The following is a 27,533-nucleotide window of genomic DNA, read 5'->3' as shown; positions in this document are numbered from 1 at the left end:
TACTTGCCATAAAGTTATAGAGATGGAGAACAGATTAGTGGTTGCTAGAGCTTACAGAGAGGGTCTGGCAGGAAAGACAGGAATTGACTGTGGCTATGAAAGGGAAGTAGCAGGAATCCTTGTGATGAAATTGTTTGGAATCTTAACTGGGGTGATGAATAGAAATGTGATAAAATTGCATAGAACCCTCCCCCCCACACACACAAATGTGCATATAAAACTGGTGAAATCTGAATAAATTTTGTGGATCGTACCAATGTCAACTTCCTGGTGTTACAGGATCTCTGGGTTGTCAACTTTTCTGGTCAGAAACCTTTGTGGCCGAGGCGCCTTTGCCTGAGTTCTTGTCCTGCGTCCAGGAAGAATGAGGTATGCAGGCAAGTGAAGGGTGAAGAAGAAGAGTTTTATTTAGTGTTAGACTAGTTCAGAGGAGTGGGTAGCTACTCTCTGTAGGCAGGTCTTCTCATTGAGTGTTCAGCTCTCAGCAGAGAGGAGGCCCTGGAGAGGGTGGCTCCTCTCCGTAGGCAAGTCATTTGGATGTCTCTGCAGGTCTCCGGAGCTCTTCCAGAGAGGGTAGCTCCTCTCTGCCAGCAGGTCGTCTCCGCAGCTCTCAGTGGAGAGGGTACTCCTCTCTGCAGCTGGTCCTCCCATCCTCTCTCTGTCCTCTTCCTCCTCTGGCCATCCTCTGCCCTGCTCTGGCTGAGCCCAAGGCTTTATGGACCTCAGAGGGGAGGAGGGGCCTGCTGATTGGTCCATCGGCAGCCATGGGCACCCAGAAGAGGCACCAGGAGTCCCCACTCCGGTGGTGGGACTGGCAGCCTGGCCCCCAGTCTTCAGGCCCTCCCTGGCCTGAAGATGGGGCCTTACTGGGGACCTGCCCTTTTCTGCCCAGGAATTAATCTGCCTCCTGCTGCCATTCATGGCCCCAGGGCTCGGCCCCAATCCCCAGTCAGAGATCACAGCAGGTGCTGAGAGTGGAGAGAGGCCAGGCAGCAGGAGAAGACACCCCCGAGCCTGCAGGGATGTTGGCGAGGGGGAGGAAAGGGGGCGGCCACAGCTGCACCTGGGAGCTCCCACCCTGCCAACTCAGAAGGGGCAGGGCTCCTGCTTATCCCCACCTCCTGCCTGCTTCCTGGAGCCAGGAGGCCCACGTCTGCAGCCGTGGGCATGGGCAGCTGCAGCTGCACCTGGGAGGGCAGATCCTGCCTGTTTCTGGCTCCCCTAAGAGCACAGGGAGACTCGGATCCACAGCTGCAGTTTGGGTGGCTGTAGCTCTGCCCAGGAGGGCAGGGTTCCTGCCGGCTCCTTAGAGCAAGAGGCCTGGGTCTGCAGCTGTGGTTTGGGAGCTGTCCCAACTCAGAAGGGGCAAGGCTCCCACTGGCTCCATGGCATGTGCAGCCCCAGCCACGCTTCCCGGCTGCAGTCGCCATGATGGCAGCAGTCACTGCTGTCACTGGTTTCAACACTGTTGTTGTATAGCTATGTAAGATGTTACTACTGCAGAATACTGGGTGAAGGGTACACAGGACTGCTCTTTGCATTTTTTTCTCCTAAATTTCCTGTGAATCTATAATTATTTCAAAATATTTTTTTTTTTTAAAAAAACAAGATATTTGGAAATCCATATAAAGTTTCAAGAATTTTAGAAATTATCTCCTCCTTTTTGTAACTCTGCTTTGTCTCCGTATTTCCTTGGTGGAAATGCTCTTCTTTTCCATTGCCTAAATCCTACTTTTAAAGGACATCTTCCCCGATGCTTTGCCTAATTAATTTTTTTTCTTGTTCTTTTGTTGGGCTACTGGTACATCTTAGATCTAATCAGACTGTCTCCAAATATTTTCCTCCCTTCCTCTCATAGGTGGATGGTGGTTGCTGTGGTGCATAGCCTAGGAATGAAATGCTCATTACCCCACCGCTTAGGTGCTTCCTTCAGGAATTACCTCAGTGGAAAAGAACTGTTTCATCCTTGGTCGTGCTTCCCTCCTGGAGTGGCTGATACACAATGTGGGGTTGTTAAAGTTTAACCTTTTGCCTCATTTCAGGACATCTGTGAAGGCCATACCATCTTCAGAACTTTTAATGCTTGCAGGATCTGTAATAACTCCTCTTTCATACCTGATATTGTTAATTTGCTCTCCCTCCCTCCCTCCCTCCCTCTTTCCTTCCTTATCTCACTTTGTTGCTCTAGCTGGAATGCAATGTTGCAATCATAGCTCACTATAACCTCGAAGTCCTGGGCTCAAGCAATCCTCTCACCTCAGCCTCACATCTGTAGCTGGGACTGCGGGCGTGTGCCACCATACTTGGCTATTAAAAAACAATTTTGTTTGTTTAGAGATGAGGTCCTGCTATCTTGCCTAAGCTGATCTTGAACTCCTGGTTCCAAGCAATCCTCCTGCCTTGGCCTACCAAAGTGCTAGCTTTATAGGAGTGAGCCACTGTGCCTGGCCTCCCTTCAGTTTTTGAGTCTTAGATGGCTCAAAACGTTTGACACATGTATGTTTCAGGTGTCAGCCAGAAATGTGGGCAGCTCATACACATACAAATAGTTTGGTTTTCCTTCTCTCTGACTTCTTTCCTTCTTGGATGATTTCCTTTCTTGGATTTTCCCCCACTTTCCAGATGTGCTATGTATCCCAAACTCTGTCTTCTGGTTTTTGAAGCCAGTAAGATTGAGAGTAACAACTGGGCCCTGTCCTCAAGCAGAAAACCCATGACAATGGGAAACTCCCTGGGTCCCATTCCTTTCTTCCCAGCATCAACTTCCCTCTGGTATCTACCTTCTTAGGGTGTTCTCCAGTATCTTCAGGTAGTTATTTTTCGTACTTCGTCCAGAGTTTTTGGTTTTTATCTATGGGAAGAACAGTCCAATAGGAGGTACTCAGTTGTAACCAGAAACAGAACTCCTTATTTTTCTTCTAATGTCTCTACTGATCTCTACTGATTTTTCTTCTTTCATTCCTGATATTGGTAATTTGTGTTCTCTCTCTCTTTCTTTTGACTGATCAGTTTAGCTAGAGGTTTACCAATTTTATTGGTCTTGTGGGTGGAGGATCACCTAGGTGCTGAGGCAAGAGACTGAAAGCACAAACTGTTTCATTATAATAAGGAAAATAGTTAGAATGAGAATAGCCATAATACAAATTAGATACAGAGATGATCATGGACAATTATCAATCATTATTATAAGCATTATTAATCATTAGCTTTTAACATTACTCTCTGTTGCATTATTAGTATAATCTAGGAATAACCGGTGGGTATAGGGTCAGGTGCTGAAGGGACATTGTGAGAAGTGACCTAGAAGGCAAGAGGTGAGCCTTCTGTCATGCCCACATGAGGGTCGCTTGAGGGCTCCTTGGTCAAGTGGTAATGCCGGTGTCTGGGAAGACACCTGTTACTTAGCAGACCGCGAAAGGGAGTCTCCTTTCCTTGGAGGAGTCAGGGAACACTCTGCTCTACCAGCTTTTTTTGGAAGGCTGGATATTATCCAGGCCTGCCCGTAGTCATCCGGAGGCATAAATCCCTCCCTGTGGTGCTGTGCTTCAATGGTCATGGTCCTTGTCCACTTTCATGTTCCTCCCGTATTCCTGGTTCCTCTTTGAAGTTCGTGGTAGATAGCGGTAGAAGAAAAAGTGAAAGTCTTAAAGTCTTTGATCTTTCTTATAAGTGCATAGAAGATGCTGATGTATGCTGCCTTCTCTTTTTTTCTCTGCTTTGGTTACCTAAGAAGGAAGGGCCCCCTGTACTATGATCATGTGACTTGCTTCACCTTGTCAATCACTTAGAAGATTCACCCTCCTTACCCTGCCCCCTTGTCTTGTATGCAGTAAATGTCAGCTAGCCCAGCCATTCGGGGCCACTACCGGTCTCTGCATCTTGATGGTAGTGGTCCCCTGGGCCCAGCTGCTTTCTCTTTATCTCTTTGTCTTGTGTCTTTATTTATTACAATCTCTTGTCTCTGCACACAGGGAGAACACCCGCTAAGCCCCATAGGGCTGGATCCTACAGGTCTTTTAAAAAAACCAGCTATTTTAGCTGGGTGCAATGTTGAGTGCCTGTAATCCCCAGCTACTCCAAAGGCTGAGGTGGGAGGATTGCTTGAGCCCAGAATTTTGTGACCAGCCTAGGCAATGTAGCAAGACTTCATCTCAAAAATAAATAAATAAACTGAAAAAAGAACTAGCTCTTTTATTTAATTGATTTCCAAAATTATCTTTATTATTTCATTTTCTATTATTTTTAGTTTTCCCCCTAATTTCTTAAAGTGGAAGCTAAAATAATTTAACTTATACTTTTTCTTTTCTTATATTTTTATTCCTTATATTAAGCATGTAATGCTATAATTTTCCTCTCTAAAGAAAGCACTACTTTAACTGCATTCAATGCTTTTTGATATATATTTTTATTCAGTTCAAAATATGCTTGTTTCCTTTACCATTACTACTTTGACCCATGAGTCAAAGTGTGTACTTAATTTCAAAAGAAGTGTATTACTTAATTTCAAAATATTTGGGTTTTCCACATATCTGTTATTGATTTATAAGACAACATACTGTATACAATTTCAATCTATTTAAATTTATCAATGTTTATTTTATGAACTAGCATAAAAATATTCTACACACTTAAAAGGTGCATTTAGCTATTTATGGAGTGTTCTATAAACATTAAATAGGTCAAGTTGGTTAGTAGTGTTGCTCCGGTTTTTTATGCACTTACTGATTTTTTTGTCTAGTTTTTCTATTAATTGCTGAGAGATGAATGTTAAAATCTCCACTACAATTTTCAATTTTTCTTTTCTTTTTTTTTTTTTTAATGGAGTCTCTGTCACTGAGGCTGGACTGCAGTGCTGCGATCTCGGCTCACTGCAACTTCCACCTCCTGGGTTCAAGCAATTCTCCTGCCTCAGCCTCCTGAGTAGCTGGGATTACAGGTGTGTGCCATCATGCCTGGCTGATTTTTGTATTTTTAGTACAGTTGGGGTTTCACCCTGTTGGTCAGGCTAGTCTTGAACTCCTGACCTCATGATCTGCCCACCTCGGCCTCCCAAAGTGCTGGGATTATAGGTGTGAACCACCGTACAGGGCCTACAATTTCAAGTTTTTTGAATTGTCCTTTCGGTCTTTGCTTCACATTTATTGAAGCTCTGCTATTAGTTCCAAACAATTTTTTTTTTTTTTTTTTTTGAGACAGAGTCTTGCTCTGTTGCCCAGGCTGGAGTGCAGTGGTGCAATCTTGGCTCACTGCAACCTCTGCCTCCCAGGTTCAAGCGATTCTCCTGCCTCAGCCTCCTGAGTAGCTGGGATTACAGGTGCGCACTATGACACCTGGCCAATTTTTGTATTTTCAGTAGAGATGGGGTTTCACCATGTTGGTTACGCTGGTCTTGAACTCCTCCTGACCTCATGATCCACTCGCCTCAGCCTCCCACAGTGGTGGGCTTACAGGTGTGAGCCACTGCGCCTGGCCAGATTCACACAAATTTAAGACTGTTATATCTTCTTGATGATCTAATCCAATTATTATTATAAAATGTCCCTTACTTTTTGCAACCAGCATATCTGAACAGCTACAATTTCTTATAACAAAACTATAGGAGGTGCACATGATTTTCTATAATAAACATGTAGAGCATGTACTTGGAGTACATGTAAAAGCAAACACAAAAGCAAAAAACAAAAAACATTACAGCAAGCATTAACTTTACATTAAACAGGACATATTGTAAGAGATAAATAACTTTTTCAGGGTTAAAAATCAGGATATCACAGGTGAATTTCTTGTAAACAAACTAGGCAGGACTGAATTTCATGCTGGTAGGAAGATAAGCAAGAAAGGACATTCATACCAATCTAGCTAATGTTAATTTTCTTAGTGTCTTTGAGGTAAATACTGTCTAACTTTTACTTATTTTTATGACAGGACACTATGGCATGCTCAATGCTTTGTTTTCTCAAAGCTCTTATGCCAACATTTTCTTCATTCTCTCAATGGGTGGATAGTTCCTTAACATGATAAAAGATATCTACTTCGGTCCTTAAAACCAACATCACGCTTAATGGGAAAATTCTAGAGATATCTCATTAAAGATAGGAATAAGACATAAACGTCTACCGTCATTATTATTATTAAATATTTTACTGGAGATACTAGCCAAAGCAATTAGATATGAGAAAGTAGAGGTACAAAACTTGGAAAGAAGTAGGTAAAACTATTTGAATGATAAGATTGTAATCCTAGAAACTCTACGAGAATGAACTCCAAACAATAAAGCAACTTAGTAAGGCAGTGGATCACGATATTACTATGCAGGAAATGATACTTTCATGTATACATACAACCACGATGTGTAGTAACCCCATTCAGATTTGATAGTTCTAGGATCCTGCTGCTCTTGAGTGAATTTCTCAAAGTGGCCATTTAACCACTTAAAAGTACCCCTCATATGGCATTATAGTCAGTCCCTCCTCTCTCCACCTCCTACCCCTTCCCTGACTCCTTAGAAGCTGAGAAGTATCAAAACAGACCCTTTCTTTAAATATATAGAAAAAGAAGGGTAGACTGTGTATTTGATGGGTACTTCTGGCTATAAGAAACAGAATCCCTGACTTAAGGTGAGTTAATAATAACTAAAATTTATTAAGCACTCTTACAATACTTACAATATGACCAGCACTATTTTAACCCATTTAATCTTTATGGCATCTTTATCAGAAAACAGTAAGGATCCCAGTACTCTGGGAGGCTGAGGTGGGTGGATCACTGAGGTCAGGAGTTCAAGAGAAGCCTGGCCAACATGGTGAAACCCCTTCTCAACTAAAAATACAAAAGTTAGCCAGGTTTGGTGGTGCATGCCTGTAGTTACAGCTACTTGGGAGGTTGAAGCAGGAGAATCGCTTGAACCTGGGAAGTGCACATTGCAGTGAGCTGAGATTGTGCCACTGCACTCCAGCCTGGGAGACAGAGTGAGACTCAGTCTCAGAAAAACAAGAAACAAAAATAATAAGGAAACTTATTAGACATCCCTACAAGGCGTTCAGAGACAGGGTGAGCTCCAGGTTTGGAATGATGTCACCAAGGACATCATATTATAACTTTGTTCAGTTGTCCTCAGCATTGGTCCATCAGTTTTATTCCTCGTGATGGGCAGGATGGCTGTTAATGACAGTGTGGGATAGATGTTTCCACCTCAAGAAGACAGTATATCAGAATTCTCCTGAGCATGAAATAGTGGTCCTTTCCTTCAGTCAGATTGAGCCAACTTGGGTCATATACTCATTCCTTGATCAGCAAATATTTCCAAAAAAATTCTGTATGATGACTGGTTTAATCAGTATCATTTTGATTTTGGAATAGGGCAGCTATCTGAATGAAATAAGGATTTTAGTACAAAGGAGTTAGAGGAAAATGAATATTGGATAGGTAACATTATTCACTATAGAGTTTTGTTTTTAATGTAAAATTTAGACGAAAACTTTAGCAGATTTAAGTCCAGTGATAGAAATGCTAAGTTCTGAGTTTTCAAGCAAATGGTCAGAAAAGCCTCTTTAATGTTTTATTACTTACAAAGTAAACATATTTCTCTGTCTGGTACAGAACAGGAGCTAACTGATTTGGGGTTCATTTTCATGAATGTTGTATGAAATGCACATATACCAAACCTCATAAGCTTTTTATTAGTTGATTTATTCTTTGAAATATTAAGCTTGGTGTAAGGTATTATAATCTCAATCTCTTTCTTTGAAAATGTAAGAAGTCAATAGTCAATGTTGCATCAATGAATATTACTCAGTGGATGCCTATTTTATTTCTTCTTTCTCTCTAAGAACCATTTAAATAGTCCTTATGGTTCAAGTATCTCACAGTCTGATTAGTTTCTATTAATTCTTTGGAAAAGAAACATTCTGGGAACTCAGAATTGAACGGTAGGTTGCTTTGATAATGTTCTCATTTAGCTAGTGGATTCCAGAGTGATAGAATGTATGTTTGGCAACCTAATTGTGTAGGAAGAAAAGAACTTCTGTTAGCAGTTTTTAAAAAAAGTTTAAAAATTGTTTTTACCTCACTTAAAAAAAGTTTGATGTCTTGTGAAAGTTTTATAGCATGCATAATATATTAATGCCATACATGATACATGTAAATTTTTTTTTTTTTTTTTTTATGATAGGGATGTGTGATCAAGAGTTTAAGAATGCCTTAGTCCAAAGTTAATCAGTCTTGGAGTCATGGCTTCGCAGAGGAAAGATACTGGATTTCAAGCTTGACATTAAGATGATAATAGTGGTGACTATGGAATAATCAATATAAAAATAATAATAGCTAACATTCACTGAGCGCCTACAAAGTGCCAGACACTATTCTAAGCGCTTTACATCCTCATAACAAACTTATGAGGTAAATGCTATTATTATCCACCTGACTTCTGAAATTTTCTTACCCCGGTACTCCCTGGTGTTAACTGGGCACTCAATTTGTAGAATAAAATAAAATTTAGTGCTGCCAAATTTGTCAGCTGAACGGGGCGGCATGGATTTCAGTGCTGGAGTGGGGGTCAGACGGCCCGGGGCTTTGTGTCCTTAGAGGCCAGCGGAAGCGCCGCATACCTGCGAGAAATAACGTGAGCCGGTGCTTAAATTTCCTGGGTTAGGGCTACTGGACTGAATGCATTTGCAATAACCGGACGCAGAAAAAAAAAAAAAGCGGGGACCAGGGGAGGCGAACCCCTTCCCAGCGCGAGTCCGAACGTCTGAGAAGCAGAAGCCACAAGTCCCGGCGACCTAAGTCCTGGATCCGCCGGCCCGAAGACCCGCGTTAGCATTTACAATCCGGGGTGAGCTGAAGCCTCCGATTGCCCCGGTTCGACGCTCTAGCCCTGTGAGCTGCAGACGCCGGAAGTCTCGACTGCTCCCCGCTGGCGCGCCGGACCGCGGTCATTTACCCGTGCTCCCCCCACGCCTGGAAGAACTGCTCACACTCTCCACAGCGTGGTGGTTCTGTTGCTCACAGGTTAGTCTCCTGCGGCAGTGAGAGTCTCCGTCTTCCCCCCTAGCGAGAAGCGTTTGTTCCTGCAATCCGGGCGGCCGCCTTCGCGCGCGGGGTGCTCTGCTGCTTGGAGAGTTCCCTCACGGGTCACATCGCGGAGGTTCGCGCCGGCTCCGGGTCGCGACCTCCCTGCGCTGCTGCTTTGGCTCCTGGTAACCCGCGCTGGCTCCGTCCGCTCGGAGTTAGGAGGCTGTGTCGAGCTAACGTTGACTTTGCCCTGCAGTTTTTGCTGGGCATCCCCAACAGCACATTGTAAAGAGTTGGGGTCCTCTCGAAGAGTTGGGACTGGGTACTTTTGTTGGTAGTACTAAATTTCAACACCTGGGGAGTACGCTGCCCACATTATTGTAGGAAAGAATTATCTGGTTTAGTGGTTATAATACTTTTTGTCCCCGCCACCCTTGAATGACAGAAAATCCCTACCAACAGGAGCTGACTACAAAAGTGAGTTTCTGTGTAGGGGACATTGGATGTATGTATCAGTGCCTGTCAGTCTGTATGTGTGTTTGGGGTGGATGCTGTGTAATTTTTAAAAATCTATGGAGATTCTGATAATTTGATAACCTGTTTCTCCAGTCTTCCCCTAATTCCTTCCCATTTTCCCCTGGGGGAAATGGTGCCTCACTTTTGGATAGAAGTAGCAACTCTTCGCTTACACTTGCACGTTTAAAACATATCTGATTGTGTTATTTCTGTCCTCAGAATCTTCCTGGACTTCCCGTTGCCTTCAGGATAATACACATTTCTTAGCCTAACTTAAGGGGCCTTCGGGGTCTTGATTCTGCTGAATTTTTCAGTCTTTGGTACTTTCATGGAAAACACACCTGCAGGTACACTCATATTATGCTCCCACCATGCCAGTTTACAGTAATTTAATAACTTTAGATACGGCAAAGTTTACCCAAGTTTTTATTTTTGTTTTAACATTTAGCCAAAATCGATTGAATTCGTAATATTGCTAGGCACTGTTTTAAAAAACGGGATAAAATGAAAACAAAACAAAACAGTCTTCAGTCCTTTAAAAAAAAAAAACAACTTTCTGACACATAGTTCACCCACCATAGAATTCACCATTTAAAATGTAGCGGTGGCTCACGCCTGTAATCCCAGCACTTTGGGAGGCTGAGGTGGGCGGATCACGAGGTCAGGAGATCGAGACCATTCTGGCTAACACGGTGAAACCTCGTCTCCACTAAAAATACAAAAAATTGCCGGGCGTGGTGGCTGGCGCCTGTAGTCTCAGCTACTCAGGAGGCTGAGGCAGGAGGATGGTATGAACCCGGGAGGCGGAGCTTGCGGTGAGCTGAGACGCGCCGCTGCACTCCAGCCTGGGCGTCAGAGCTAGACTCCGTCTCAAAACAAACAAACAAACAAACAAACAAAAAACAAAAAACCAAACCTAAAAGTAATTAGTACATTCACAAGGTTGTACAACCATCATCACAAAATATGCTGTAATCTTCTTCAACTTCATTAGTTGGTTTAATTTTATTAAGTCTATTTCAGACAGACTGCAGTAAGTTACTCTTGTATTCTTTTGTTCATGTTTAATGTGCTGCATTCAGTTTGTGAGAGCCATATTGGAACAATTTTCGAACATTTTCATCACTCCAAAAAGAAACCCTGTACTTATTCAGCAGGCTCACCTGACTTCCCCATCCCCACTCCCCCATTCTAAGCCCTAAGCAACTATGAATTGACTGACTGTATATTTGACTGTTCTGGATTATTCATGTGAGTGAAATCATACAGCATGTGGTCTTTTTCAGCTGGCTTCTTTTACTTAACATTCATGTTCGTCTGTGTTGTATTTAATAGCATGTGTCGGTACTTCTTTAATTGCTGGTTAATCTTTTATTTTATGGGTATTACCACGATTTATTTTCCATTAGTTAGTGGACGTTTGTATTGTTTCCACCTTTTGGCTATTACGTATAATGCTGCTGTGAACATTCACCTACAGGTTTTTGTGTGGACATACCATGTTTTCATTTCTCTTGCATATGTGCCTAGGAGTGAAATGGCTGGGTCATATGGTATCTCTGTTTAACATTTTAAGAAACGGTCAGACTGTTTTCCATAGCATCAGTGTGCATCTTTTTAACATTCTCACCAGTAGTGTATTAGGGTTTTGATTTCTCACTCCTTGCCAACACTTGTCATTATCTGTCTTTCTGATTCTGGCCATTCTAGTGGGTGTGAAGTGTGTGTCATCGTGTTTTCATTTTTTGTTTCGTTGACATGTAGTAATTGTACATATTTAGGGACTACAGAATGTTATTTTGATAAATGTATACAATGTGTAATGATCAAATCAGGTAATTAGCATGTCCATCACCTCAAACATTCATCTTTTCTTTGTGTTGCAACCATTAAAAATCTCCTAACTTTTTGAAAATATTGTGGTTTCAAATCGCGTTTCCCTGATGGCTAATGATGTTGAGCATCTTTTCAAGTGCTTATTGCCCATTTATGTATCTTCTTTGGAGAAATGTCTGCTCAGATCCTTTGCCCATTTTTAAATTAGGTTCTTTTTTGTAATTGAGTTGCAAGAGTTCTTTATATATTCTAGATACAAGTCATTTATCAGATATGTGACAGTCTTTTAGATTATGCTACCGTTCTTTTAGATGAAAAGCACATGAGATTAACTTTTAGTAGCCTTGGAGACCTCCTTGTGGGTGTGTGATTGTAGTTTAGAGAGTGATGGTTTTCCGACAGCTACATGGGAGGCCAGGCCCAGGAAAAATGCTATGAAAGAACCTGTGAGAAGCGTTTTAAGACTCGAAAAATGAAGCAAGGGGAAACTTTGTAATTTGCCATTCCGTATTGAGTTTTATCTGTCTTTATTGATTTTTAGGAGTTTCTTCGTGCAGGAATATTAAGCCATTGACTGTTAGGTATGTGGCAGATATCTTCAATCTATTTAGTTAACTTTGTTTTATCTTTTTTACTATACTGTTGTTTTACATTTTTGTGTAGTCAGGACTTTTCCTCTAAAAGCCTTCTGGCCAGTAGTTTAGAATATTGTTCTTTAATTATAGGAATTAGAGAAACTGACATAGTACTTCCCAGTTAGTGTGACATCTGAGTCCCTGGTGTTATGTTTAGCCTAATAGTGTTCATTGTTTCAGACATTGGTGCCTCCCTGTCTCTCTGCCTCGAAAAATATGCCATGATCTGCTTCAACTTTGTTCATTTAACTCTCTACTTTAAACAGACTCTAAGAAGTTATTCTTTTATTCTCTTGTTCATGTTTCATATACTGCATTAGATTTGTGAGAGCCATATTGGACAGTTAGTCACCAAATATTAGGTACTTTTTTCATACTAGCAGGTATTTATTTGAAGATTTAATGTATGCAGAGGTTGAGTGTAACTATTGTGTTCTGTATTGTTTGGGGCGTGTTGGAAAAATTAGTTTTATAAAATCCTGTTAACATTGTAATTTTTTAAAAATTTTATTGGTTAAAAGGCAGTAGTAGTTATATACATATGTGTGTGTGTGTATGTGTGTGTGTGTGTATATATATATATATATTTTTTGAGACGGAGTTTCGCTTTGGTACCCAGACTGGAGTGCAATGGTGTGATCTCAGCTTACTGCAACCTCTGCCTCCTGGGTTCAAGTGATTCTCCTGCCCCAGCCTCCTGAGTAGCTGGGATTACAGGAGGCTGCCACCACTCCCAGCTAATTTTTGTGTTTTTAGTAGAGACAGGGTTTCACCATGTTGACTAGGTTGGTCTGGAACTACTGACCTCACCGCCTTGGCCTCCCAAAGTGTTGGGATTATAGGTGTGAGCCACTGCGCCCAGCCAGTAGTAAAAGTATTTTTAGAAACTGAGCATTTTGACAATCTAAGGGAAGTGATGTACAATAGCTTCCAGAAAAAAATTGCATCTCTCTGTTTACATATAATGGCCAAAATTTCATTCTTTCACCATGGCTTGATTCCAGTTAGAACTCTGTGCTTCTTGTTTCAGTGTTTTGTCTTTTCTTTTTAAAAATTGTGATAGAATATATGTAACATAAAATTGACCATTTTAACTATTTGTAAAGGTACAGTTCAGTGCCATTAAGTACTTTCTCATTGTTGTGTAACCATAACCACCATCTACCTCTAGAACACTTTTTTCTTTGTTGCCCTGGCTGGAGTGCAATGACGTGATCTCGGCTCGCTGCAACCTCCACCTCCCGGGTTCAAGTGATTCTCCTGCCTCAGCCTCCCGAATAGCTGGGATTACAGGCATGCACCACCATGCCCAGCTAATTTTGTATTTTTAGTACAGACGGGGTTTCTCCATGTTGGTCATGCTGGTCTTCAACTCCTGACCTCAGGTGATCTGCCCACCTCAGCCTCCCAAAGTGCTGGGATTACATGCGTGAACCACTGCACCCGACCCAGAACACTTTTATCTCCACACCCTGCACCCATTAAATGATAAATCTCTGTTCCTCCCTCTCTCCAGCCCCTGGCAACTACCATTATATTTTCTGTCTCTATGAATATGACTCTTCTAGGGTCCTCATAAAAGTGGAATCATAAAATATTTGTCCTTTTGTGTCTGGTTTATTTTATGTAGCATGTCTTCAAGGTTAATTCATGTTGTGGCATGTGTTAGAATTTTCTTCTTTTTAAAGACTGAATAATATTACATTGTATTCCATAGAACACATTTTGTTTATCCATTCATTAGTCGATAGATATTTGGGTTGTTGCCACCTTTTGGCTATTGTGAATAGTGTTGCTATGAACATTGGTATACAAATGTCTGAGTTCCTGCTTTCAATTATTATTATTATTTTTTTTCTTTGAGATGGAGTCTTGCTCTGTCTCCCAGGCTGGAGTACAGTGGTGTGATCTTGGCTCACTGCAACCTCCGCCTCATGGTTCAAGTGATTCTCCTGCCTCAGCCTCTTGAGTAGCTGGGACTACAGGCATGCACCATCACGCCGGCTAATTTTTATATTTTTAGTAGAGATAGGGTTTTGCTGTGTTGGCCAGGTTGGTCTTGAACTCCTGACCTCAAGGGATCCGCCCACCTCAGCGTCCCAAAGTGCTGGGATAACAGGTGTGAACCACCATGCCTGGCTGTGCTTTCAGTTCTTTTAGGTATACGTACCCAGAAGTGGAATTGCTGGATTGTAGGGTAATTCTTTTGATTTTTAAGGAACTGCCCGTAAGCTTTAGTGTTTTTGTTATTTACATAAAAGATGATATTTAAAAGAATTGTGTAATTTAGCCATGGATTATCACATTTACCTTTCTAAAGGGCGATTTCCTACTTGAAGGGGTGTAGGTGTTTTTGTATTAGGACTTGGAGATCTTTGAGTTTTAAAATTATTGCAGTTCACACTAAATAAAAGGTTTATCTTGGATAGTTTTCCAAATCCTGAACATCTCTATGATCCAAGATTTTGTTGTTGTTGTTGTTTTTTGAGACAGGGTCTCACCTTGTCACCCAGGCCGGAGTGCAGTGCCATGAACATAGCTCACTGCAGCCTTGACCTCATGGGCTCAAGTAATCCTCCTGCTTCAGCTCCTCCAGCAGTTGGGGCTACAGGCACATGCTACCATGCCCGGCTAATTTTTGTATTTTTTGTAGAGATGGGATTTTTGCCATGTTGCCCAGGCTAGGCTCAAACTCCTGAGCTCAAGCAATCCGCCTGCCTCAGCCGCCCAAAGTGCTGGGATTACAGGCGTGAGCCACCTCGCCTAGCCTTTTTTTTTTTTCTTAATGCTTTCTGTATTTTTAGTCTTTTTGGGGAAATTACCCATCATGACAGACTCTAAAATGGAGGTGAGTTTGCAAACTTGTATAGTTCCAAAAGTCTGTGAATTGTTCTGGTATCATACTACTGCTCCATTTGGATGCTTTGGCAATTACCCTGGTGTGCTGTGACTATTGCTGCTTCTGACAGGCAAGTTTACCTTCCTCAGTGCAAAGATAACCATGTCATTAGTTAGTTGAAGATTAGGAGATGACCAGCATTATTCTCTTTTACGACTGTATCATTCTTTTTTCAACTATTTTCCTGTTGTTGGAACTGCAAATTATTGTGGGTACTGCAGTCCCTTTGAATAGCTGTGACCTCCCAGGTATGACTGGGAAAATGTAGAAAAACAGACAACAGTATGGCTCAACCAAAACTTAGAAAACTAAGATTGTGTGTGGCTGCCAGATCCTGGGAACAGGATGGCTTAAGGGCAGCCCTAAGGGATAAAGGGTAGAGGATTTTTATGTGTTACACCTTCTCTAACAACCTCTCCCTCCCATTGCAACATCTTTCATAAGGTCTCAGTTTAATATTCCATCATTGCTGTTACAACCAATATCACTTTATTAACAGCAAGTGTATTATCAGGAGAGATGGGAGGAACTAGTGTGTTAATGTGTCTTTTGCTCTTAGTTTGGGTCTCTTTGTCATTTGGACTCTGATCTGGTGATCTGTTATCTTGTGGGCTCTTGGTGCCTTATGACATTTGGCATTTGCAAATGCACTGGAAAGGTCCCCAGATGGATTTAGATGTTCCAGATCTCATGGAACTTTGATGTCACTTACATTCATAAGTGATCTAGCAAATACCAAGATTACTTAGATGCTAAGCACTCAACTTTCCCTGTTTATGCACCAGCTTTTTGAGGGAGATGAAACACAATCACATAAAGGATGTAGCAGATGGGCGTGGTGGCTCATGCCTGTAATCTCAGCACTTTGGGAGGCCAAGGCAGTCGGATCACTTGAGGTCAGGAGTTCAGACCAGCCTGGCCAACATGGTGAAACCCTGTCTCTACTAAAAATATAAAAATTAGCTGGGCCTGGTGGCAAGTGCCTGTAGTCCTAGCTACTCACAGGCTGAGGCACCAGGCACAAGAATCACTTGAACCTGGGAGGCAGAGGTTGCAGGGAGCTGAGATTGTGCCATTACGCTCTAGCCTGGGCGACAGAACAAGACTCTCGTTTTGTTGTAGGGAAAAGCATTTCCTAGCCAGGCGTGATGGCTCATGCCTGTAATCCCAGCACTTTGGGAGGCCAGGGTGGGCAGATCACTTGAGTCCAGCAGCTTGAGACCAGCTTGGGCAAAATGGCGAAACCCCATGTCTCTACTAAAAATACAGAAGAACTAGCTGGGCATGGTGGTGCACACCTTTGGTCCCAGCTACTCAGGAGGCTGAGGTGGGAAGATCACCTGAGTCTGGGAGGTCGAGGCTGCAGTGAGTTGCAGTGGCACGACTGCACTCCAGCCTGAGTGACAGAGTGAGACCCTGTCTCAAAAAATAAATAAATAAATAAATAAATAAAAGTTACCAGAATCAAAGGTGAATACCCCTAACTTTTGGTTATAGATTGTTCCTTTCGTTGAAATGTTATATGCTAGGGCAAAAGATTGACTTCTGATGTGCAATGGTAGCCTTTAGAAACACTTCTATTCTACATCCATATTTAAGTATGTCATCATGTAGTATTACATTAGAATTTTTCTAATGTTTTTTGGGCCTCAAGCCTTTGAGCTATAAGTAGCAAAACTTTGAAATTTATGTGAATACTTTCACATTATAACTTATGATTTTTCCCATGGTACTGAGTATTTGTATTGTCTTACCCTGTTTTTTTTTTTTTAATTACCATACAGCAAAATAAACTTTTTATATTATAAATTTTAACCCATGTACTGATTTGTATAACCACCACCATAGTCAGGATGCAGAATAGTTGCCTCACCTCAAAAACTCCCTAGTGCTATCTCTGCATGGTTAAACCTTCCCCTCATCCAAGTTACCAAAACCAACAAGTAAATACCATTTTGTGTTTTTATTGTGGGAAGCAGTTACGTTGCGTCCTTGCTTTTCCTCTTTATTAGGGATTTAATTTAAGCATGATGGGCTAGAAAGGATAAAGTCAACATAGGCTCTTCATTTTTTTTCAGAAATTCATAAACTTTTTCATGCATTTATTGTTTAGGAATAAAAACATTTGGCTAGCAATGTCTTCCAACAGGTGGCAGTGTTGTGCTATATAATAGGACTTACTAATAAAGATTGTGGCTTTTTGTCAGCTGGACAATAATTACTGTACATTTTTATGTCAGAAAATCAAGATGGTTAATTAAAAACTGACATTTAACTATTGAAACTATTTTTTAAAGTCTATTTCAAAATTCATCTTATCCTTATAATGTTACTAGTAAAGCAGTCTATGGATAAAAGTATTCCTTAATACATTTGTATTTGTTTTCAGAGTTTGCAGAATTATAAATTAACTCTTTCCTTAAGGTTAACCTTTGTGGCAGGAATAACTCCAGTGTTGTGGATGAATCTGTGAGTCATAGAGTCTTATCAGTGCGACTTCAGATGTTTTATGTTTCAGCCTTCTCTATCACATGTAGGAATCCCTTTATAACATCTCTGGTAGTTGGTGGCGTTGATCAGTAAATGGAGCAGACATGGAAGAAAGATACAGATTCTAATTGCCAGCTTCCTGATTGTGAAGCCTTAATGGAGATGTTCAGTGAGAAATGATGAAGTGGAAGCTTGTGAGACATTTGCACTTAGGTGACTCAGGTTTTCAAAGCTAACCCATCCAAAAAATGGATTCTTTTTTTCTTTATACTTCCAGCAACTTAACGTCTGGCAGTATATACTTCCCTAGGGACTGGGCTGCCATTCATCCAGATGCTCCTGAGTAATATTCAGGGTCACTTTAAGACCCCTCAGTGTTCTCTAAATTCTACCTCCTAAATATTTTCAAATATGGCCACTTCATCTCTACCTCTCTCATTGAAAAGAACAATGACTTTTCACCTAGATATACTGCTTCCTAATTGATTTGCCAGGATATATTATTACCCCCATTTTTCACACAACAGCCATTTTTTTTTTTTTTTTTTTTTTTTTTTTTGAGACGGAGTCTTGCTCTGTGCCCCAGGCTGGAGTGCAGTGGCGCGATCTCGGCTCACTGCAAGCTCCGCCCCCCTGGGTTCACGCCATTCTCCTGCCTCAGCCTCCTGAGTAGCTGGGACTACAGGCGCCCGCCACCTCGCCCGGCTAATTTTCTTGTATTTTTAGTAGAGACAGGGTTTCACCGTGTTAGCCAGGATGGTCTCGATCTCCTGACCTCGTGATCCGCCCGTCTCGGCCTCCCAAAGTGCTGGGATTACAGGCTTGAGCCACCGCGCCCGGCCTAACAGCCATTTTTAAAAAATGTAAAATCTGATCTTGTCACTCCCCATGTTTTTATTCCTAAACAAGTTTGTGAGAAAGTTTGTAAGTTTCTGAAAAAAAAAAAAAAGAGAAAGAAAAGGGACTGTTGATTTTATCCTTTCTAGTCCATCATACTTAGATAAAACCCTTAATAAAGAGGAAAGGCAGGGATGCAACGTTACTGCTTCCCACAATCAAAACACAAAAATATATTGAGCATTGAAACTCTTTTTTTCCTTTTTTTTTTTTTTTTTGACAGAGTTTCGCTTTGTTGCCCCGGCTGGAGTGCAGTAGTGCGATCTTGACTCACTGCAATCTTGCCTCTTGGTTTCAAGCAATTCTCCTGCCTCAGCCTCCTGAGTAGCTGGGATTACAGGTGCCCGCCACCATGCCTGGCTAATTTTTATATTTTTAGTAGAGATGAGGTTTCACCATGTTGGCCAGGCTGGTCTTGAACTCCTGACCTCAAGTGACCTGCCCACCTTGGCCTCCCAAAGTGCTGGGATTACAGGTGCGAGCCACCACACCCGGCCTTTTACTTTTTATTGTACTTAGAATAAACCCCAAATATTTAACTTGACCCACAACATTCCTCCCTCCTCCCTGTTCTGTGATCTGGCCTCTCTTCTTTCATAGCCTCATCTCATGCTAGTTTCCCCTTGTTTACTGTGCTCCAGCTTCTCTGGTGTTCTCTTTGCTCCTTGATTGGAGGAGGTGGGAAGAATAGATGCAAAGAAACCTGTTTGTAAGCAAACATACATTTCAGGTAATGAAAAAAATGCTTAATAGTATATTGAAATTTGTGGGTCAGGGGACATTTTCATAGTATTCAGGAAGCCATCCATCCCTTTGTCACTTTTCAACTCCTCAGATTGAATCTAGGGATAAATGCACATCTGAGTACAGATGCTGTGTGTGGGGAAAGTTATGTTCTAATAGAAAAGGAAATTTAGAACTCGACAGTGATTACCTGTAATACTGTTAGCTGTGGATAATCCTTTATATTTGGTAGCTCTCGCTTAGTTTGACTTTTTTTTTGTAATTTCATTCTTCTAGCATTTCATTATTTATTAACTTTGTTTTTTCTGTGTGACAGCCTTGCCTCACCAGCCAGTTGGACTATACAGCCATATGGGGCTTAGATGCTATTAGTGGCATCCCTAATAAGTGATAATTGTGCAGTCTGTGCTTGAGTTTCTTGTTTCGCAAAGCAGTTCATTCCTGCTGGAGATAGTTTTATTTATTAAGAAGCTCTTCTTGGCCAGGTGTGGTGTCTCACGCCTGTAATCCCAGCACTTTGGGAGGCTGAGCTGGGCAGATCACTTGAGGTTAGGAGTTCGAGACCAGCCTGGCCAGCATGGTGAAACTTCATCTCTACTGAAAATACAAAAATTAGCTGGGTGTGGTGGCGCATGTAATCCCAGCTACTTGCGAGGCTGAGGCAGGAGAATTGCTTGAACCTGGGAGGTGGAGCTTGCAGTGAGCTGAGATCGCGCCACTGCACTCCAGCCTGGGCGAAGAGTAAGACTCCATCTCAAAAAAAAAAAAAAAAAAAAGTAGATTCCTGGTAGATTGAATCTGTACTTCTAATCTTGCTCCCTGTTGAAACTCCATTAAAACTGCAGTAAAAACCCAATGGACATGGAAAACAGACAACATCAACACAGTGTAGATTTCTGAAAAGCCTAAGAATGAGTTGAAATTAACTGACACCCAAGACTTATGAATCCTGAGTTGCCAGAGGGAAAAACTATGAACCAACCAGATTTATCCTCTAAATCCTCATAAAGCTCAAGAAGTAACAAAGCCAGGTGTCTCTGAAAATTGGGGTGCAAAAGACAAGAAATAAGAAAGATTGTATAAATGTTGCTAAGAAACAACTCTCCCAATGCATGCTATTCACCTTGGGACAATTCTGGAGGTTCAGAGCAGATGATCTCTGGATAAAGTTGTGTTTCCATATGGGAAGTCACTCCCAGAATTTCTCAGGAAATTTGTATGTTATTTTATTTTATTTTATTTATTTATTTATTTTTTTGAGACGGAGTCTTGCTCTGTCGCCCGGGCTGGAGTGCAGTGGCCGGATCTCAGCTCACTGCAAGCTCTGCCTCCCGGGTTTACGCCATTCTCCTGCCTCAGCCTCCCAAGTAGCTGGGACTACAGGCGCCCGCCACTTCGCCTGGCTAGTTTTTTTGTATTTTTTGTAGAGATGGGGTTTCACCGGGTTAGCCAGGATGGTCTCGATATCCTGACCTCGTGATCCGCCCGTCTCGGCCTCCCAAAGTGCTGGGATTACAGGCTTGAGCCACCGCGCCTGGCCTTGTATGTTATTTTAAATCCCAAACCCTGAGGAAAGTTACTGGTAATTCCAAGTTGGGAAAACAGAATCATTTTCATGAGAATTAAAGATCAGTAGTCAATACTATTAGATATGATTGGTTCTTAGAGCTCCACTGATGTCAAGTGGAAAGCAAGAGCAGGACATGCCGACACCGACTAAAATCTTAAGGTGTACATCTCTGGGAGCTGAGACAAGAGCATCTAGGAGATAAGCTTGTGATCTAAACAACCAGTCTCATAGCTGTTACCATCTTATAAATAAATGTGTTTTTATACTCATCTGCTGCTAACAGTTATTCTTACAAATAAATAATAATACATTTGTATCCATAGTCCACTTCATATAAAGCCTATTAGTGGTGTTTCAAGAAATAAAAAATCTGAAAGCAAAATAAGTCCTAAAGTTGGCAATACAATATATTATTCTGTATGGTAGTATATTGGTCTTTTTTCACACTGCTGATAAAGACATACCTGGGACTGGGCACTTTACAAAAGAAAGAGGTTTAACTGGACTTACTGTTTCGTGTGGCTGTGGAAGCCTCATAGTCATGGTGGAAGGCAAGGAGGAGCAAGTCCTGTCTTATATGGATGGTGGCAGGCAAAGAGAGAATGAGAAAGATGCAAAGTGGAAACCCTTGATAAAACCATCAGATCTTGTGAGACTTGTTCACTACCACAAGAAAAGTATGGGGGAAACCGCCCCATGATTCAATTATCTCCCATTGGGTCCCTCCCACAACGCATGAGAATCATAGGAGTACAATTCAAGATGAGATTTGAGTAGGGACACAGAGCCAAACCATATTTTTCCTCCCCTGGCCCCTGCAAAATCTCATATCCTCACATTTCAAAACCAATCATGCCTTCCCAACAGTCCTCCAAAATCTTAACTCATTTCAGCATTAACCCGGAAGTCCACTGTCCAAAGTTTTGTCTGAGACAAGGCAAGTCCCTTCTGCCTATAAGCCTGTAAAAATCAAACGCAACCTAATTACTTTCTAGATACAATGGGGTTACAGGTATTGGGTAAATACAGTTCCTAATGGGAGAAATTGGCCAAAACAAAGGGGTTTCAGGGCCTATGCAAGTCTGAAATCCAGCGGGGCAGTCAAATTTTAAAGCTCCAAAATGATCTCCTTTGACTCCAGGTCTCACATCTGGGTCATGCTGATGGAGCTGCCTATGGTCTTGGGCAGCTCTACCCCTGTGGCTTTGCAGGGCACAGCCTCCCTCCAGGCTGCTTTCACAGGCAGGGGTTGAGTGTCTGTGACTTTTCCAGGTGCATGGTGCAAGCTGTCAGTGGATCTGCCATTCTGGGGCCTGGAGGATGGTGGCCCTCTTCTCACAGCTTCACTAGGCAGTGTCCCAGTAGGGGCTCGGTGTGGGGGGGTCCAACCCCACATTTCCCTTCTGACTGCTCTAGCAGAGGTTCTCCATGAGGGCCCTGCCCCTGCAGCAAACTTTTGCCTGGGCATCCAGGCATTTCCATACATCTTCTGAAATCTAGGTGGAGGTTACCATACCTCAGTTCTTAGCTTCTGTGTGCCTGTAGACTCACCACCATGTGGAAGCTGCCAAGGTTGGGGCTTCCATTCTCTGAAGCCACAGCCCAAGCTCTACATTGGCCCCTTTCAGCCACAGCTGGAGTGGTGGGGACACAGGTCACCAAGTTCCTAGGCTGCATACAGCATGGGGACCTTGGGCCTGGACCACAAAACCATTTTTTCCTCCTGGGCCTCTGGTCCTGTGATGGGAGGGGCTGCCATGAAAGTCTCTGACATGACCTGGGTACATTTTCCCCATGGTCTTGGTGATTAACATTGGGCTCCTTGCTACTGTTGCAAATTTCTGCAACTGGCTTGAATTTCTCCTCATAAAATGGGCTTTTCTTTCCTATCACATTGTCAGGCTGCAAATTTTCTGAACTTTTATGCCCTGTTTCCCTTTTAAAATGGAATGCTTTTAACAGCACCCAAGTTACCTTTTGAATGCTTTGTTGCTTAGAAATTCTTCAGCCAGATACCCTAAAAATCATTTTTCTCAAGTTCCAAGTTCCACAGATCTCTAGGATGGGGCAAAATGCTGCCAGTCTCTTGCTAAAACATAACAAGAGTCACCTTTGCTCCAGTTCCCAACAAGTTCCTCATCTCCATCTGAGACCTGCAGCTTGGAACCTTGCTGTTCATATCACTATTAGCATTTTTGTCAAATCTGTTCAACAAGTCTCTAGGAAGTTCCAAACCTTCCCACATTTTCCTGTCTTCTTTTGAGCCCTCCAAACTGTTCCAACCTCTGCTTGTTACCCACTTCCAAAGTCACTTCCACATTTTTGGGTATCTTTTCAACACCCCACCCCTGGTACCAATTTACTTTATTAGTCCATTTTCATGTGTTGATAAAGATATACCCGAGACTGGGCAATTTGCAGAAGAAAGAGGTTTAATTGGACTTACAGTTCCATGTGGCTGGGGAAGCCTCACAATCATGGTAGAAGGCAAGGAGGAGCAAGTCCCATCTTACATGAATGGCAGCAGGCAAAGAGAGAATGAGGAGGATGCAAAAGTGGAAACCCCTGATAAAACCATCAGATCTCATGAGACTATTCGCTACCATGGGAACAGTATGGGGAAAACTGCCCCCATGATTCAATTATCTCCCACTGGGTCCCTCCCACAACACGTGGGAATTATGGGAGTACAATTCAGGATGAGATTTGGGTGGGGACACAGAGCCAAATCGTATCAGGTAGTAGTATTCTTGCTATGTTGTGTATTTAAATGCTACCCAATAATGTTTGTTGGTGTTTTTGAGTTTAAATATTCACTATAGACTGTCATCCTTTGTAAATACTTTAGGAGAGGAATTGCAAGAGAAATAGATATGAGTGTTTTTGTGGGATACTTCAACATGAAATGAGAACTTGATCTAAAATTAGTGAAAGCAATATTCAAAGGCAAAACAGAAATGAGAGGAGGCAGACAAAATAGTTAATCATTAAGAAGGTAAACAAGCTTATATGAAGCAACATACTCTTTATTTATTTATTTATTTTTTGAGATGGAGTCTTGCTCTGTCGCCCAGGCTGGAGTGCAGTGGCATGATCTCCGCTCACTGCAAGCTCCGCCTCCCAGGTTCACGCCATTCTCCTGCCTCAGCCTCCGGAGTAGCTGGGACTACAGGCACCTGCCACCACACCCGGCTAATTTTTTGTATTTTTAGTAGAGATGGGGTTTCACCAAGCAACATACTCTTAACATTCAATTTAAAGATGTGTTTTGATGCACTCAGATTAATTTGATCAATGTCAATGTTAAATAGATGAATTTTTTCCTGTATCAGGCATATTATGAAAGAAAGATCAAGACTATTGGAAAAGGCAAGTAATACTTGGTGTGTTTCAAGCTTTCATATTAAGAATAACTTCTAAATATAGTATTATCTTTCAGTTTTTAGAATGATTTTTATTTGGCATTTATTTTTGTATTAAAGGTTTCTTTTTTTTTTTTTTTTTTTTTTTTTTTGAGACAAGAGGCTTGCTCTGTTGCCCAGGCTGGAGTGCAGTGGTGCAATCTTGGCTCACTACAACTGCTACCTCCCAGGTTCAAGTGATTCTTGTGCCTCAGCCACCTGAGTAGCTGGGATTATAGGTGTGCACCACCATGTCCAGCTAAATTTTTTGTAGTTTTAGTAGAGACGTGATTTCACAATGTTGGCCAGGCTGGTCTCGAACTCCTGGCTTCAAGTGATCCATCCGCATTGGTCTCCCAAAGTGCTGTGAGCCACTGCGCCCAGCCTATTGTTTCTTTTTTAATTTCTTGTGGTATCCCGTGTCTGTGTCAGATACAAATCATTTTTATACATTTTCTCAATATATAATTTTTTTTTTGTTTGTTTGAGATGGAGTTTTGCTCTTGTAGCCCAGGTTGGAGTGCAATGGCACTGTCTTAGCTCACTGCAACCTCCACTTCCTGGGTTCAAGCGATTCTTCTGCCTCAGCCTCCCAAGTAGCTGGGATTACAGGCTTGCACCACCATGCCTGGCTAATTTTTGTATTTTTTGGTAGAGATGGGGTTTCACCATGTTGGCCAGGCTAGCCTCGAACTTCTGACCTCAGGCAGTCCACCCTTCTTGGCCTCCCAAAGTGCTGGGATTACAGGCGTGAGCCACCATGCCCGGCTTCAATATATAATCTTTATAGGGTATTGGTTCATACTAGTAATAAGCCATAGGTTTGTTATTATATCTTTATTTTTTAAGCAGAAAATCTTTCAAAGTTTTAGTATAACTCTATTACAGAAAGATGATTCACTATTTATTTTTATTTTTTATTTTTTTAGAGACATGGTTTTGCTCTATCACCCAGGCTAGAGTGCAGTGAGTGGCGTGATCCTACCTCGTTGCAACCTAGAAGTCCCGGACTCAAGTGATCCTCCCTCCTGAGTAGCTGGGACTATTGGTGCATACCACCATGCCTGGCTAATTTTTTTTCCTGCCATGTGTGTTTTAATATATATATTTTTAAACAGAGTGCAGTGGTGTGATCTCGGCTCACTGCAACCTTTGTCTCTCTGGTTCAAGGAATTCTCCTGCCTCAGCCTCCTGAGTAGCTGGGATTTTAGGTGTGTATAGGTATAGCCACCATGCCTGGCTAATTTTTGTATTTTTAGTAGAGACAGGCTTTCACCATGTTGGTCAGGCTAGGCTCGAACTCCTGACCTCAAATGGTCTGCCCACCTTGGCCTCCCAAAGTGCTGAAATTATAGGCCAGAACCAGTGCACCCAGCCCCAGACTCCCAGTCTTAATCATAAGCAAATACCCGAGGATTACCAGTTATTTGAGGAAAGCATCTAACATCGAAGGTGGATGGTGAGAATTAAGCAAAACAGAAAAGCAACTTGGAAGAAATACAGACTTTGCAGGGAAAAAAAACAATTACCAACAACCTCTACCCCAATTACGGAAATATTCAGAGAGATGAGATGAAGATTAAGAAAAACAGGATGCTGTATAAAAGACTAGCCGTAAAACTTACCAGCGACTTGGGCAGGGAGAAGGGAAGGTAGGTAGGGAGAGGTCGTTCAAATGAGTACAAAGTTACAGTTAGGAGGAATAAGTTCTGGTATTCTATTCCACAGAAGGGTGATTATGGTTAATAGTAAGGTATTGTAGCAAAATAGCTAGAAGAGAGGCTTTTGAGCATTCTTACCAGAAGGAAATGATAAGTGCGTGAGATGATGGACATGCTAAATACTCTGATTTGATCATTATGTAACATGTATATGTATTGAGGCTGGGCATGGTGGCTCATGGCTGTAACCCCAGCACTTTGGGAGGCCAAGGTGGGCAGATTACTTGAGGTCAGGAGTTCGAGACTAGCCTGGGCAACTTGGCAAAACCTCGTTTCTACTAAAAATACAAAAATTAGCCAGGTATGGTGGTACATCCTGTAATCCTAGCTACTTGGGAGGTTGAGGCAGGAGAATTGATTGAGCCAGGAGGCAAAGTTTGCAGTGAGCTGAGATCATGCCACTGCACTCCAGCTTGGGTGACAGAACGAGACTCTGTCTCAAATAACAAAAGAAAACAAAACAAAAAAACCATATATATGTATTTACACCTCAAATTTTACCCCTCAAATATATGTAATGACAATGTGTCAATTAAAAAAAAAAAGTCCGGCTAGAAAATGAAAAAAGTTTAAAACATGATAGTGGAAATGAAAATCTTTGGAAGGTTGTAAGATAATGTTCAGGAAATCCCCTAGAAAGTAGGCAAAAAGACAGAGGACACTTAGCTGACTATTCCTGAGGTTCAGTATTTATGCAGTTGAGTTGCAGATAAAATAGGAGGAAATGAAAAGATGAAAATAATTCAAGAAAATGGCCAACAGTGGAAGATTGAAGTTTGCAGGTTGGATGTGCCTGCCGTGTGTTCAGCCTAATAAATATACCCATGCTGGGGGCCATCATTAGGAAATTTCAGGACACTGTGTGGTAAAGAGATGATTCTGGAGTGAAAAAAACCCAGATCACATATACAGGATCAGGAATCAGAATGGCTTTGGATTTCTCTGTAGCAACCTGGAAGTGTGAAAGCAGTGGAGCAATGCCATCTTCAAAATTCTGGAGGAAACTGAATGCGGTGGCTCACACCTGTAATCCCAGCACTTTGCGGGGCCGAGGCGGGTGGGTTACTTGAGGTCAGGAGTTCAAGACCAGCCTGGCCAACATGGTGAAACCCCGTCTGTACCAAAAATACAAAAATTAGCTGGGCGTGGTGGCAGGTGCCTGTAATCCCAGGTACTCGGGAGACTGCGGCAGGAGAATCACTTAAACCTGAGAGGCGGAGGTTGCAGTGAGCCAAGATCATGCCATTGCACTCCAGCCTGGGAGACAGAGTGAGATGCCGTCCCAAAAAAAAAAAAAGCTGCTTTTTCCCTAGAGGGATAGAAGAAAAACAAGAAAGGAAAAGCAAAGCAAGGGAATGATTAAATCAGGATAATAGCTACCTTGGTGGAGGGAAGGGGTTGGATTCAGGGTGTCTTTAATGTCTTGGTAAAAATCTGTGTTTTAATAGGGGTAGTGGACACTTGGGAGTTTATTGTATTTCTCTTCATATTCACATATATATTTTATATATTCTTAAATGTGCAGTCATGTGCCGCTGGTAACATTTCAGTCAACAGTGAACTGCATATATGACCCTGGTCCCATAAGATGATAGTACTGTATTTGTACTGCACCTTTCTGTGTTTAGCTACACAAATGCTTACCATTGTATTATAATTGCCTACAGTATTCAGTACAGTGACATGCTGTACATGTTTATAGCCTAGGAACAGTAGGCCATACCATACAGTTTAGGTGTGTTGTAGGCTGTACCATCTAGGTTTGTGTAAGTGCACGCTGTGATGTTTGCACAATGATGAAATTGCCTAACT

General features: G+C 42.0%; 1 protein-coding gene across 5 annotated transcripts in view; it reads left to right on the top strand.

Annotated features, from left to right (window-relative positions):
- The window catches only part of LOC101018167 (cytochrome c oxidase assembly factor 1 homolog), a 148,120-nt gene that overhangs the window by 42,298 nt on the left and 78,289 nt on the right, over positions 1–27,533 (top strand). For 2 of the 5 annotated variants that reach the window (XM_003896067.5, XM_021935838.2), the window contains exon 1: positions 8,423–9,009. The exons of 2 other annotated variants lie outside the window; for them this stretch is intronic. The gene's annotated coding sequence lies outside the window, so the exon portion shown is untranslated. Of the gene's footprint in view, positions 1–8,422; positions 9,010–9,058; positions 9,490–27,533 lie in introns of those variants that run through there. One more of the 5 variants, XM_009203054.4, reaches the window with a different exon arrangement.

The sequence above is a fragment of the Papio anubis genome, chromosome 4 (assembly GCF_008728515.1).
Source record: "Papio anubis isolate 15944 chromosome 4, Panubis1.0, whole genome shotgun sequence".
NCBI classification, from domain to species: domain Eukaryota; kingdom Metazoa; phylum Chordata; class Mammalia; order Primates; family Cercopithecidae; genus Papio; species Papio anubis.
This window is presented reverse-complemented; position numbering and strand designations above follow the sequence as displayed.